The sequence below is a fragment of the Toxotes jaculatrix genome, chromosome 9 (genome assembly GCF_017976425.1).
Source record: "Toxotes jaculatrix isolate fToxJac2 chromosome 9, fToxJac2.pri, whole genome shotgun sequence".
Classification (NCBI taxonomy): domain Eukaryota; kingdom Metazoa; phylum Chordata; class Actinopteri; family Toxotidae; genus Toxotes; species Toxotes jaculatrix.
Genome location: NC_054402.1, coordinates 2,301,581 through 2,314,622, shown reverse-complemented (window position 1 = coordinate 2,314,622; position 13,042 = coordinate 2,301,581). Strand labels below are relative to the sequence as shown.

The following is a 13,042-nucleotide window of genomic DNA, read 5'->3' as shown; positions in this document are numbered from 1 at the left end:
ATCTGAACATTTCACTGCAGAAAGAAAGGAAACAAACCCATTCCCTAGAATGTCAAACTACTCCTTTCCTCCTCCCCGGGACTTTTTCATTCCTGCTTTTCTTGTCACTTTTCCCTCTCTGTCCTTTTTAAGTCTGACTGGTCACCGAACGCCACCAGACGGCCCATTTATAGAGCGAGAGAGGGGAAGAGAGAGAGAGAGAGAGAGCGCTGGAGGTCGTTTGGTGTCGTGGGAACAGCTCTAGAAAAAATACAAGCCTCCTATCACATCACATCACATCACACACACACACACACACACACACACACACACACACACACTGCTCAACAACTGCTTTAAATTTCTGACTCGAGTCAGTCACATCCTCATCTGCACATCCTTTGTTTCTCGTTTCTTCTCAGTGTCGCTCGCCCTCTCCTCCTCATCATCATTTCTGTGTTCTGACTTGAAAATGATCCATTATCTAAAGCTGAGACTCTTCATCACGACCCCGGGTTATGACCATATATGCAGCCGTCATACACACATGAAGTCCAATGCAACAGTACTGCAACAGATCCTCCTTCATGAAGGTTTGAATGTTCAGAGAACTGTTGATTTCACTTCAGACAGGCATTTCTATTATTTTTCCACCCCACTTATATCAGTGAAGATAGATTAAATAACAGAAATGCCTGTGTGTAATTCAACATGTGAATCAGGGGAACAAAAGGTGGATTTTGTTCCCCTGATTCTGGAATGACCCAGGCTGTTTCCCCAGTCTTTATGCTAAGCTAAGCTAAGCTAACCCGGTGCTGCTTGTGGCTTCTTATTTCCTATAATGACAAAAGTGTGGTGTCAATCTGAACATCTGCCTCTCAGCAAAAACAGAAAGTTTGCCAAAATGTTGAATTATTCCTTTAACAGAGCAGATTGTAGGGTTACATACATGTGTGCTGTGGATGGGTTAAAAATAACTGGACAAAACATGGAATATTGAACATCACCCCATTACCATGACCGAAAAATCCAAATGAAGCTAAAGAAAGAAGACTAAAAGCCAAAAGCCATGGAAAGATGGAGGGAGAGAGGGAATGACAGAGGGTGAGGGACTAGAGAGAGAGAGAGAGAGAGAGAGAGAGATGCTCATGGTAAATCAGAAGCTGTTTTCTATAAAAAGCCTGAGAAATCTTAAACTGCTGAGATGGAAAATACTTTCGTGTGTGTGTGTGTTTGTCTTTAGTACCCAGTCGTCTGACCTCTCCAACCGTCTGACTCAGCCGCAGAGAGGAAAGCGGACAGATAGCTGGTGATGTTCGTCATCAGTCTGAGTGAACAGATACTGGACGGTGGGATTTGCTGTCTTTGCTCCTAAATGGTACCAGACGCAAAACTCAGGTCTCTTTCATACCTGAGGTTTTGTTCACTTGGTCCACGTGTAAGAACAAAGTGACCCTGTTTCATTCTGGTCTGATTTGTGTTCACATGTTGTCCAACAGGAAAACCTGTGATGTTCCTCATCTCTAAAAACATAAACAGCTCTGGTGCTGTCTGCTCCTGATTGGTGTCTAAGCTTTGTGATCATCGCACCATTATAAACGTGGCTGTGAGGCAACCACACACACACACACACACACACACACACACACACACACACACACACACACACGCACACACACACAGTCACGTTACCTGCTGCTGCTGCTGCTCTGTAATCTGGTCAGATATGATTACAAGCCACAGGCCAAATTTTCTAACCAGTCTGATCGTCTCAGCCAATCACCTTGCATGCGGCTCACCTGGCTACCAGCGCGATGGCCCGGCCCCTGTCATTACTGTCTCAGTGGTAACCACGGCAACCAGATAGCTGTCTGGTTTTGTGGGGTGACGCACGGCCGACAATGACACACTCACGAGTTGTAACAATAAAAGATCCATGAAGACAACATGGCTAATCTGACATGTAAATGACATGGTGACACGGGACAGAACCTGTGTGTTTACCTGTGGGCTCTGCGATGAAATGGACAGAACATCAGACTTCTGGTAACAGGACTCGGGACTCGAACCCACAACCTTAGAATCACTTCTCCTAAGTTTTCCAAATACCGAACCAGTTCACTGCATGTTAGCCTGCATGGCTAAAGGTCTGATCTGTCTGAGGAAGAATTCGGGTGTTTTCTAACCGTCTCACAGTCAGGGTCATTTCATATGATCAGCTGAAAGTAAAGGGGTCAGTGACTGACGACAGCTTCACTGTCATGAAATAAAATTTGAAATCAAAGCGTCAAATAAAAAGCAAAAAAACACGACTGAACATAAGAACCGCAATTTTCTTTAGAATGGAATAAAAATGTACGAAATCTTGTGAAAATGAAAATGACGATGACGAAATAATATTTGATATCATCTGACTTTTGATTTTTTCATGATGCATTGATTCTGTTTTTTTTTTTTCAGAGAGACTCCACATGAAACGACTTCAGAAATACTCACAAAATACTGAGGGTGTGGACTGCCTTCAGTTTCCCACATGGTAAGAACAATTACTTTGTGTGTGTGCGTGTGCATGTGTGTGTGTGTGTGTGTCTGTGTGTGTGTGTGTGTGTGTGTGTGTGTGTGTGTGCGCTCTTTATTGTTGAATCACTTGTGGTTACAGATGACTGGCACTTCTGCAGGGGTCGGACTGTGTGTGTAACTGGTCTCAGTGTGTTTGTGTGTGCGTGTGCTTTATCCCCGGGCTGAAACAGTAGACGTGTACACAGCATAAAGACATGATGAACACAGACACACACACACACACACACACACACACACACTTACCTCACACTTCAGAGTTAGAGGAGATTACTCTCGAGGGGCTGACTCAACAAAACAACCTAATCCATGGAGTCATTTCTCTCTTTCTCACACACACACATACACACACACACACACACACACACACACACACACACACACACACACACACACACACACACATGCAGCAGTTAACATGCCTATGTTATAAGAGCATTGCCAGGAAGCAGAAGTTGCGCTGACATGTCTGTGCGGAATGTCTGCTCACACACACCAACACACTGACACATCATGTGAACTCCACGTGTGATTATCTGTTAACGATCCCTTATCGGTCTGTTCTGTGATTAGCTCAGATTAGTGGTTAGTGAAGACACAAAAATCAAATCCTTTATGATCCTCTGGGAAAAAGTGTTTCCATGTTTCAGGACGATTGCAACTCATTTGTGTTTTTGTCTCAACAGATCGGACAGATTCTACCCATGTAGTTCACTGGACCGTGTCTGTGGGTGATTCTTCCTCTGAGGGTGTTTATAGACCAAATATGGTGTCTGTTAGGAAGCAGAATAACCCGAGAGCAGCCAAAGCATCAGGATTCAACAGTAAACCAAAAGGCTAAAGGCTAAAAACCCGGCAGAGTTTTAAGCTCAACACTCGGACGTGCAGCGACGTTAATTCTCAAGCACTTTTCATCAGCTTTCACCACAGTAGTGCTGCAGTGCAGATAAAGCTTGACTGATGAAGCGTCGCTCCCTAAAGACTCCACACTGACAGTGGAAATTAGGGACCGTCTAAAAATTACAAGCAAAATGGTCAAGAGCATTTCATCAGACGTCTATCATCAGATTTTTCTTTTCTCCTCAGATACAAACCGTGCTCTATTGTTTGATTAATTTAAGAACATGGTTGTTACAGTAAGTAATTTAAGCAGTTACACTTTCACATAACCACACAAATGTCAGAATAAAACTATTTAACACAGACAGTGAAGCAGACTAAATGGTGTTTAAGAACTTTTTTACTTTTTAGATTTGTACGTTGACCCCGACAAAGTGTCGGTCTGATGTGAGTTTTTCTGAGTGCTGCAGAGTTTTGACTCTTTAAGGAAGCTGCAGCGCGTTGTTTCTTGGCCAAGCAGGTCAGGGTCACTTCCTGTCGTCTTCCTGGTCATTGACACTTCAGAGAGAAGGTCAGAGATCACGGGTGGACACCCTCTGTGCTGCGGATAAAGGGACGAGGTGGAGGAAAGAGAGGGAGGGAGGAATGAGGGAAGATGGAACTAAATACTGACTGGAAGAGAAAGTTTGGTGTGAAAAGAGAGAAGAAAAAGAAGATGAGAGCGAGAGAGAGAAATAAGAGGTAACAACAGTACAGATGTGTGAAGGGCCGGAAGAAAAACTCGAAGCTGTGGTGAGCAGACACAGGAGCAGCCACACTGCTTTCCGAAGGTGATGGTGTTTTGTTTGTCTCTGCACACAGCTCACACACACACACTCACCTTCGCTTTCAGTTTGATGTTTGATTGTTATTTTAATGGAGTGCACATGGCTGATGCTCTCTAACGATATGACTCCTAACTGTAACTTTAACTTGTTTTTTAGTTAAATACCCGCAGCCATCAGCAGATGCCAGAGTGAAATTCAATGCCCGAGCTCACATGTGCACTTTGTGCCTGCATTAATTACAGGCACTGGCCTCTAACAGTAACTCAAGTCCTCTGTCTTTCTGCTGTTCCACAAATTCCAGGTTTACTTTAAAATCTCAAATCTCCAAACCTTAGTTCCTCGGGATAATCAAATTAAATTTGAAAAAAAAAGCAAACTGTTTCCCAAAACAACTTTGTGCACGTCGTTTTGAGATGGAGGTGGTCGCCACGGCGCTGGAGCCTCCGTCTCCTGCAGCTGTGGAAAGCATCAGCTGTATGTTTGTATGACACAAAATGTGCATTGACTTTTTTTTTGCTTGCTTACACATGATGTGGCTCTGCGGTGAAAGGGAGAACACACCAGACCTAAAACACCAGACGTGATTCCAAGGTTGTGGGTTTGAGTCCCACCGGAGTCGGATGCATGAGACCAGAGGAGTCACAACAAGCAATGATGTCCGTTCCTGCTGTTACAGTAAGTTCAACACAAGATAAAAACGTGTGCTGGCCGGCCTCTCTCTCTCTCTCTCTCTCTCTCTCTCTCTCTCTCTCTCTCTCTCTCTCTCTCTCACACACACACACACACACACACACACACACACACACTCTGTGACACAGTATAATTACAGTGGGGTCCATTCCTGACATTCACACTGGTTCACAGCTGATTGGTGTTAAACAGACCAACATGGCTGCCAGAAACCTCACACTGCTCAGACCCAACACTCTTCCTCCTCTATTCTTTCTCATCTTACCATCGTTTTTCTCTCTTTCTCTCCTCCCAGTTCTGCTCCTTTTTCTCTTTCCAGCTTTTCTCTCCTTTCTCCTTTTCTTTACCTTCTCCTCTTCTTTACTTCTCTGACCTTTGTTTTTCCTCTTATTTCCTCTCTCTCTTCTTTCTCTCTTTTCCAAACTTCTATACATCCACTTACATATAAATTTTTCTTTGTCTTTTTTAATCTTTCATCTTCATCTTTTCCTTTTGTCTTTCTCCCTCTTTTCCTTTCACATCTGTTCCGTCATCTCTTTTCTTTGCTTCTTGTTTAATCTTCTCTTCCATTCTTTCTCCAGTCTTTTTGTTTCTTCTTTTTTGGACTAGTGTTTCTCCTCTTGTCTTTTTCTAACCTCTTGTTCTTTTTCTCTTCTTTCTTTTCTCACAGTTTTTTTCTCTCTCTCTGAATTTTTTTTTTTGGTGACCATCTTCTTAAGTGTCTCACTCACTCTCTTGGCCGAGGCGTTGCTTGTGGTATAGAGGCACGCTCGCCCAGCCGTGGTCCAGAGGCCACAATGCAACCAACATCTAGGTCACACACACACACACACACGCATGCACACACATACACACACACACAACATACCACAGCTGTAAGTGCTTCTTGGCAAAGATGTGGAGAGATTAGGACAACATGGCTTGGCCAAACCCACATTCAGAGGAGCACGCACACACACACACACACACACACACACTCTGTGAGTCTGTAATCAGCAGCAGGGTTGGAAAGCCTCTCCTCTCTACTGCTAATTAAAGGCCATAAAACGATCTGAGCAGAATTCTGATTTAATGAACAAAATCTGCTGCTTCACCAACAAATATGAAGCAGAAACGCTCCAAAAACCATCGAGCAGAGTTAATCGGTCGCTGCAGAGAGAAAACATCGTGTTAATAATCCACGGTCTGCACTGAGCAACAGGTGAGCTGTAATGTGCAGCAGGTTGTTATAAAAACCAGGTGTGTTTTCCCCCGTTTCTCACCTCACATGTGGAGGATGAGGAACAAACAAAATCTCATCCCAGTCAGTGCAAAAGCTGATGTAGTCACTGTGCCTATGCTCAGTAACATCTAATTTAGCTGAGGCTATAGTGTGACCTCATGCATGTCAATAAAGTTTATTTAATTTGAGAGAAAGGATGACATGCGACTAATGTCCTCAACTGGAACCGCACCAGGTGTGTGCCAGTTACAGATCTCTGGCTCAGACTGCTGAGTCACAGTCCAGCTTTGGACCGTGGAGAATAAAACACACTGGATCACAGTGCGTCAGCTTTTCCTGCAGCAGAGATACAGCAGCTCACCTACTGTAAAGAATTTCTCAGCTGATGTCACAGGAAATGACCTCACTCTCACAGCAGCAGTCGAGGATTTGAGGTTGAGTCAGACAAGTCTAAGTGATGGCGCCACCATCAGTGACGCTGTATCACACAGCAGAAGTCATGTACTCGGTGAGCGAGGTGACTGTTTAAAGACGAAACCAACGTTAGATTATTTGACCAGATCCAAAGTTCATGTAATAACAAGGAAATACATGAATGTAAGATTCCTCATGTACAGTTGATGAGTTCACCAACTTCACCCACAGAAACACTGACGCACACATACATTTTCTTCCAGCTGATGACCTCTGACCTCTTACTTCCTCCCAGTGTGTTTGTTCTTCTCTAGCACAGACACACACACACTTACACATAAACACAAACATGTGTACACTGATGTGCACACACGAAAACACACAAGGGTCTGGAGGTTTGGGCGCGTCATGCTGCCACGCTGCCGTTGGTTTCTCAGATAGCCTGTAATGAGACACCAAGCAGAGCCAAAATGGCTGCCGCTGTGTCATTAGCAGTGGAAATGTGGTCGGTTATTAGAGATGGAATATCAATGCGAGCCCTGGTGACTTCATGCGAGGCTGTTGGCTGATCCAGCTCACACACACAGGAAGCAGCCGAGACATGAAACCCAGAGACAACGGTCCGCTCTGAATTCAGCAGGATCCCAAAGGAAGAAAGACCCAGACACTGGTGAAGGAGCTGAATCTGTCGTTTGGCGGGAATCATCACTGCAGTTGTCCCCAACAGCAGCGACAGTTGATAATACCATCATATTTAAACTCATTACAGTTTCACTACAACTGGTCTTTTGACGGCAGCCATGTTGGAAATCACTGACAGAACCACTCACAGTGCAAACAGTCAACCAAAGAGTCTGGACTTCCAGAAATTGAGTGGACCGTTGGACATCATGACCCCGCCCCTCCCCCAAATTCAGGGCTAAAATCAGGCTCAATCCACATCTGGGTCTGCGCAGCTTAATAAAATCCAGTCCACAGCCGACAAACCATCATCACGAGTCTTATTGTGTGAAACGATGAACGAGCTGCAGCAGCTGGTGAAGGATCCGACTCTGTGACTTCAGCCCGGGGACACAGACTCCCAGCTGCAGCCAAACAGTCCTCGGGGCTGTTTGGATCCAGTGACTGGCAATTTAAAGCCGTCGTCCTTTTTCCTTTTGTTTGTCGAAGACCTTCTGACCTCTGCTGAGGAGGCTCTGGCTTTGGACAACACACACATACACACAGTTCGGAGGGTGACTGTCGGGAGGAAAGTGAGTTGTGGAATGTCTGAGTTTGAAATAACACTGTCAGGAACGGTGCCAGCCGACCGGCTCTGTTTACCCTCCGTGTGTGTGTGTGTGTGTCTATATTTTTGTGTTCACGCTTGCTTACATCTGTTTCTGTTTGTGCATGCATTCAATCAGTTTGTATGTGTGTGTGTTTACCTCAGGTTGTGTTTGCCCAGTATAAAGCTTTGACTGGTCCAGACTGGTAAACTGGTTGCTTAGAGGGAACAGATGTGGACAAGAATGTCTCTCTCTTTTTGTTGCTCAGTGGGTGTGTGTGAATGTGTGTGTGTGAATGTGTGTGTGTAGAGGTATAAATAGGTTTAATCACTTTAGAGTGAAACTACAGGTGGATGTGAATAATCAAGGCAACAGCACCTGTTGATTGTCCTGAGCAGCTAAAAACCATCATGCAACTATTTCAGCTGTTTTCAGTGTCAATCCCAAGTTCCCAGAATTCCCAGAAATGACTTGTTTCATCTGACCAACTGTCCAAAGCCCAAAGGTACAATACCTCATCCTCACTCTGACAAAGCTGCGACCGCAGGATAACTGGAGACTTTGACATTTAAACAACTTGATCATCAAAATTCATCCATTAATATTTTCTTGATTTTGATCGTAATTTACTGAGTCAGCTGATAAAGTTCACTTTCCTGGCGGCTGTTTCCATGGAAATGCTGACGAGCCTTCTCAGGTCGTTCAGCGTTTCAGTGTCAGTAACAACAGAAGCGATAATTTTGTTAAATACAAAACTGTGCGCTGTCTGAGGCTCAGGCTACATGTTGTCGTCCCTCAGTGGTTGAAGGTAGATGTTTGACCCGGTGTGACAGGTAATGTTCACTCATTTATTCTCCAAAAATCTCTGAGCAAAGAGAAGACACCTGTAAAGGACTGATGACTCTCACAGGCGCCACGTCTGTGAGACACACACATTATTCATGCTCGGCATCATGGGGCTGGGAATAAGATAAGCAGGTGTTTTTTTTTCTAACTTCCTCTGAGCAGAAATGTCCTTCACGTGATTAAATGTGGGACATTTTCTAGATTATCTTGGTTCCAGTGAACACACAGGATTATAAAACACAATATTATGCAATCAGAGACTAACTCACACAGAACATCTGATTCATCTGCCTGTTTACTCTGTTTCACTGAAAATAACACCTGGAAGCTCAATGGCTCATGTTCCATGACCAGCAGCCAGAGTCAGTGCAGCTCCCAGGGGCATCCACTCAGGAAGGTCACAGTACAGGAATCAGGCCGGGGGTCGGTGGTGGTGGTGGTGGTGGTGGGGTCTGACTCCAGCTTCAGACACTGATCTACAGGATGTCTTTCTGTGCTCTCATCACCTCTGACCAAAACTGGAGAAAGCAGGTTTTTGCTCTTTAACAAGGTGAGCTGCTTTGTTGGTTGTCATGACGACCACCTCTGTTTACTCTTTGTTGTTGCTTATTAGTTTGTCTGTCTCTTCCTGTGTACGTGTGCGTGTGTGTGCAGCAGTTGTGTACAGTTAGTCAGCTCACACGTCAGTTGGTCACAGCTGCTGAGACTCTGACAGATTTGGGGAAATGCTCATAAATCTCATGTAAATCTGGTTTTTGTGTGACAGAAAAACCACATCGGTCATTGAGAACTTGACTGATTTATGAAGTTACTGAGAAATTTAACAACCATATTAATCACAGTATTAACACACAAATATTTACTACCATCAGATAAACAAAGATGCTTCCGAAGGCATTATATAAGTATTCTGAAGATGACTTAAAACACAAATAAAAATAGTACACAAAGTAATTAAATTGTTGTTGCATCACATCAAACTGTGCACACAACAAATCACACACTATATTGTGGCCGCATCATCTTTATCATTTTATTTATTTGATCTAACTAAAGATCAGTATAATTGACACGTGAACGGTTTGTTGATCCAGAGGACTCGGCGCTCTACCTTTGATCGCAGGTATTTTACGTCATTGCAGGAAAAGAGCAGGTGCAACCAATAACGTTAATGATGGCTCCGTGTTGACTCACGTGACTGGGACACCTAATTGAACGGAGGTGTAACTGATAACAGTAAATAATCAGTAAATATCTGAAGCGGCTCAGAGGGACATTTCCGCAGGTCTTCGGGGTTAATCCGAATTATAAAACCTGAAACTGTTTCTTAGAAAGTGTTTCGTTCTCTTGTGAAGAGCTGGACGGTTTTCAGAAGTCTCTCTCTCCCTCTCTCTCTGATGGTTTTCGGACCTCCCTCCTTCCCTCCCGCCCTCCTTCCCCTGCAGCAGCAGACGGGGTCGAGCCGCCTCTCCGCCGCCCGGAGCTCATCTCCAAACCACTGAATCACATCTTTCACCGGGAGACTAACTTTCTTTACACGTTAACATCAGCCTGAAACTTTCCCTCTTCCTCTGAAGTTTTTGGTCTTTCAGCGGATGCAGAGATTACATGAAGATCTTTCCGGAGAGATGTTGGATTCTTTTTTTTTTTTTTTCTTGGTTTTGGTGCGCAAAACTTCGCCAAGTAGGTTAGTGGACGAACCGGAGGACTGACAAGTAAAAGTTTGTGCATGGTTGTGCGTGTGTTTGTGCGTGAGAGAGGGAAGTTGTTGAAAGTTGGATAAGTTTGATCCAATGCGTCCGGAGCGGCCGGTTAAACAGCAGGAACACCGGAGAACGACACGGAGAGAGGGAGGCAGGAGCTGAGCTCAGCGGGGTCTGCAGGGACATCACCGGCTGCTGGACGTACATGTCTCCTCTCCACACCGGCACCGAGGTACGCTTTCATTTTCATTCTACCTCTCTCTCAGTTTAGCAGTTTTCTGTTTTCTTTTCTTTCTTTCTCTCTCTCTTTTTTTATTTTGCTTTGGTACAAACAGCATCAGAGCAGATGTCAGAGATGAAACACACGCGAACCTTCCTCCAAAGGAAAACGAAAAATACAAACATCAATTTATAAAACAGAAATACAGAAGAAAAGAGAAAAGGAAAATAAAAGAGCAGAAAATCATCTACAAAATAAAAGAACACTTCTGTGAACCGTTTTCAAAATAAAAGCCCACAGTATCGATCATATGAAAGCGTCTCAGCGTTTTTAGACATGTAGCTGAATGCGCGTGCGTGCTTTTGTCCACTTTTAGAGGCGTGTAATGTTTGCTTGTGCTTGTGTGCGCGCGCACGCATCTCGGAAACGCGTAAATGACTGTGTGCGCGTTTTACATTTTTGCGCAAGTCTGTGGTGACCTCACGTACACGTGCACTTCATTAGTGTCATCATCATCGTCATTATATCACCGTGTTTGCTGATGAAGCCCGTCTGTCTCCAGCTCAGAGGAACAGACACCTGAAAGTCAGAGCAGTCTGTCCAGGTGATGGTCCAGGTGATGATCCCGGTGATGTCCTGACCTCACCTCAGATTTCAGAATGTCCACAAGCTGAAACAGTGCTGATTGTATTTACTGATGTCATTCTTTCTCCCCAGAGGATGAACCTTTTTTTTGTTCATACTGACCCCATGAGTTTTTCTGTGGGCACCCCAAACAAACAGTTAAGTCTTTGGCTCTCTCTGTAAAGTCTCTTTTGGAAACAGTGATGGACATTGCAGCCTGTAGGGGGCACCGACAGGTCTGTTCAAACTAGTTTAGATCAGTTTGCATTTGAACACAGGACTAAACTGAAGGATTCAGTCTGTTTCAAAGTGTTGAAGAAAAATGGCATCTCTCAGTCACCATCATTAAATACAGGCCTGTCGTTAAAAACACTTTTGTTGATTTTCCCTCTGTTTACAGGCTTTCATCGTGTTATTTTCATTTTATTTTCAGAATAAGCTGTTTTTTTTTTTTAGTCATCACTTTGCATGTAAATCTCAGAGAGAGAGAGAGAGAGAGAGAGAGAGAGCTGATGCCAGTGTTTTTAAATCTAACAGCTGATTGAGGGAGATGACATGAATCTTGTCCCCTCGTCCTGTTCGCTCTGTTTGTCTCTTTCTCTCTGTCTCATCTTTCAAACACTTCTAAAAACAAACATCCATTAAAAAACAAAAAGTGGAATGTCAGTTAGATGACAGAGAGAGGCAGAGAGCTGGTCCTAACACTGTCAGACATGGATCTGTAAGATCAGTAAGAAGTCGTATGATTAAATGAAAACTAAAACATTTGCTTCTACTAATGAGTTTTGTGCCTGATACACCTGATTCCTCTGAGCTGTGGAGCGCCACTGTTTCCAAACACTGTTACGACACATCAGTGATCCACGGTGTTACACAGGGTGACATGTTCAGGTGCTCCCTGAAGACCGGGACAAATGAAGTTCGCCCTGTTGGCCTGAGAGACAACACTGTTCTTTAATGTCCTCAGAGAGTTCAGGGCTGTCTGTCTCTTGGACACTTCACTGCTTTATAAACACACTGAATGAAATCACACACACACCACTTAACTGGAGGCTGTGTGTGTTTGTGCATGTGCGTGTGTGTGTGTATGTCTGAAGGCTGAGGGCTTGTTGAGAATTGCATCTCTGGGTGTCAGCCAATAAGGCCGTTCGATTACTGACTAAGAAAAACATTAATGGAACTATAATTGTGTGAGAGAAAGAGAGAGAGTGTGTGTGTGTGTGCGTTCGTGTGTGTGTGTGTGTGTGTGTGTGTTGGCAGGAAGATGACAGCTAAGTCCTTCTGAGAATTGATCTTACTAATAACACTCTTTGTCAAGACCAAACACACATCAACATTTAAAACAGACTCAGCAGAACTGGGTTAAGTGGACTCCTTATCGATTTGGTGTGTGTGTGTGTGTGTGTGTGTGCGTGTGTGTGTGTGTCTGTTTCTGTTTTCTCCATCTTGGACTGACAGAGAGGAAGGAGGGAGGGATGAGGGCTGAAGGACTCAGAGAAAGTTTGTCAGAATAATAAACACGGAGCAGGATTTTTGACATGGACTTGTTGACTTTGAGACACTGAAGCCTCTTCCTCCTCCTCCTCCTCCTCCTCTTCCTCTTTCACACCTCATGTCCTCTCTCATGACCCTTTCTTCTGTCATGAAACTTTCTGTGGGCTCTGTGGAGCAGTGGACAGCACGATGGACGTCCAGTCACATGCTAAAGACGTGGTTGTGGTTTTTATTTCCTCTGGAGTTGATCTTTAGATATCCCAGTCAGCAGGCTGTTTAAATCTTGTTACACACTTTAACTGAGACACTGTGAGTGCGTGGACTCTGTGACCCAGTGG

At 44.2% G+C, this 13,042-nt stretch overlaps 1 protein-coding gene across 5 annotated transcripts in view; it reads left to right on the top strand.

Annotated features, from left to right (window-relative positions):
- Window positions 1-10,157: 10,157 nt before the first annotated feature.
- The window catches only part of plekhg2 (pleckstrin homology domain containing, family G (with RhoGef domain) member 2), a 75,025-nt gene continuing 72,140 nt past the window's right edge, over window positions 10,158-13,042 (top strand). For all 5 annotated transcript variants that reach the window (XM_041047149.1, XM_041047150.1, XM_041047148.1 and 2 more), the window contains exon 1: window positions 10,158-10,598. The gene's annotated coding sequence lies outside the window, so the exon portion shown is untranslated. The remainder of the gene's footprint in view (window positions 10,599-13,042) is intronic.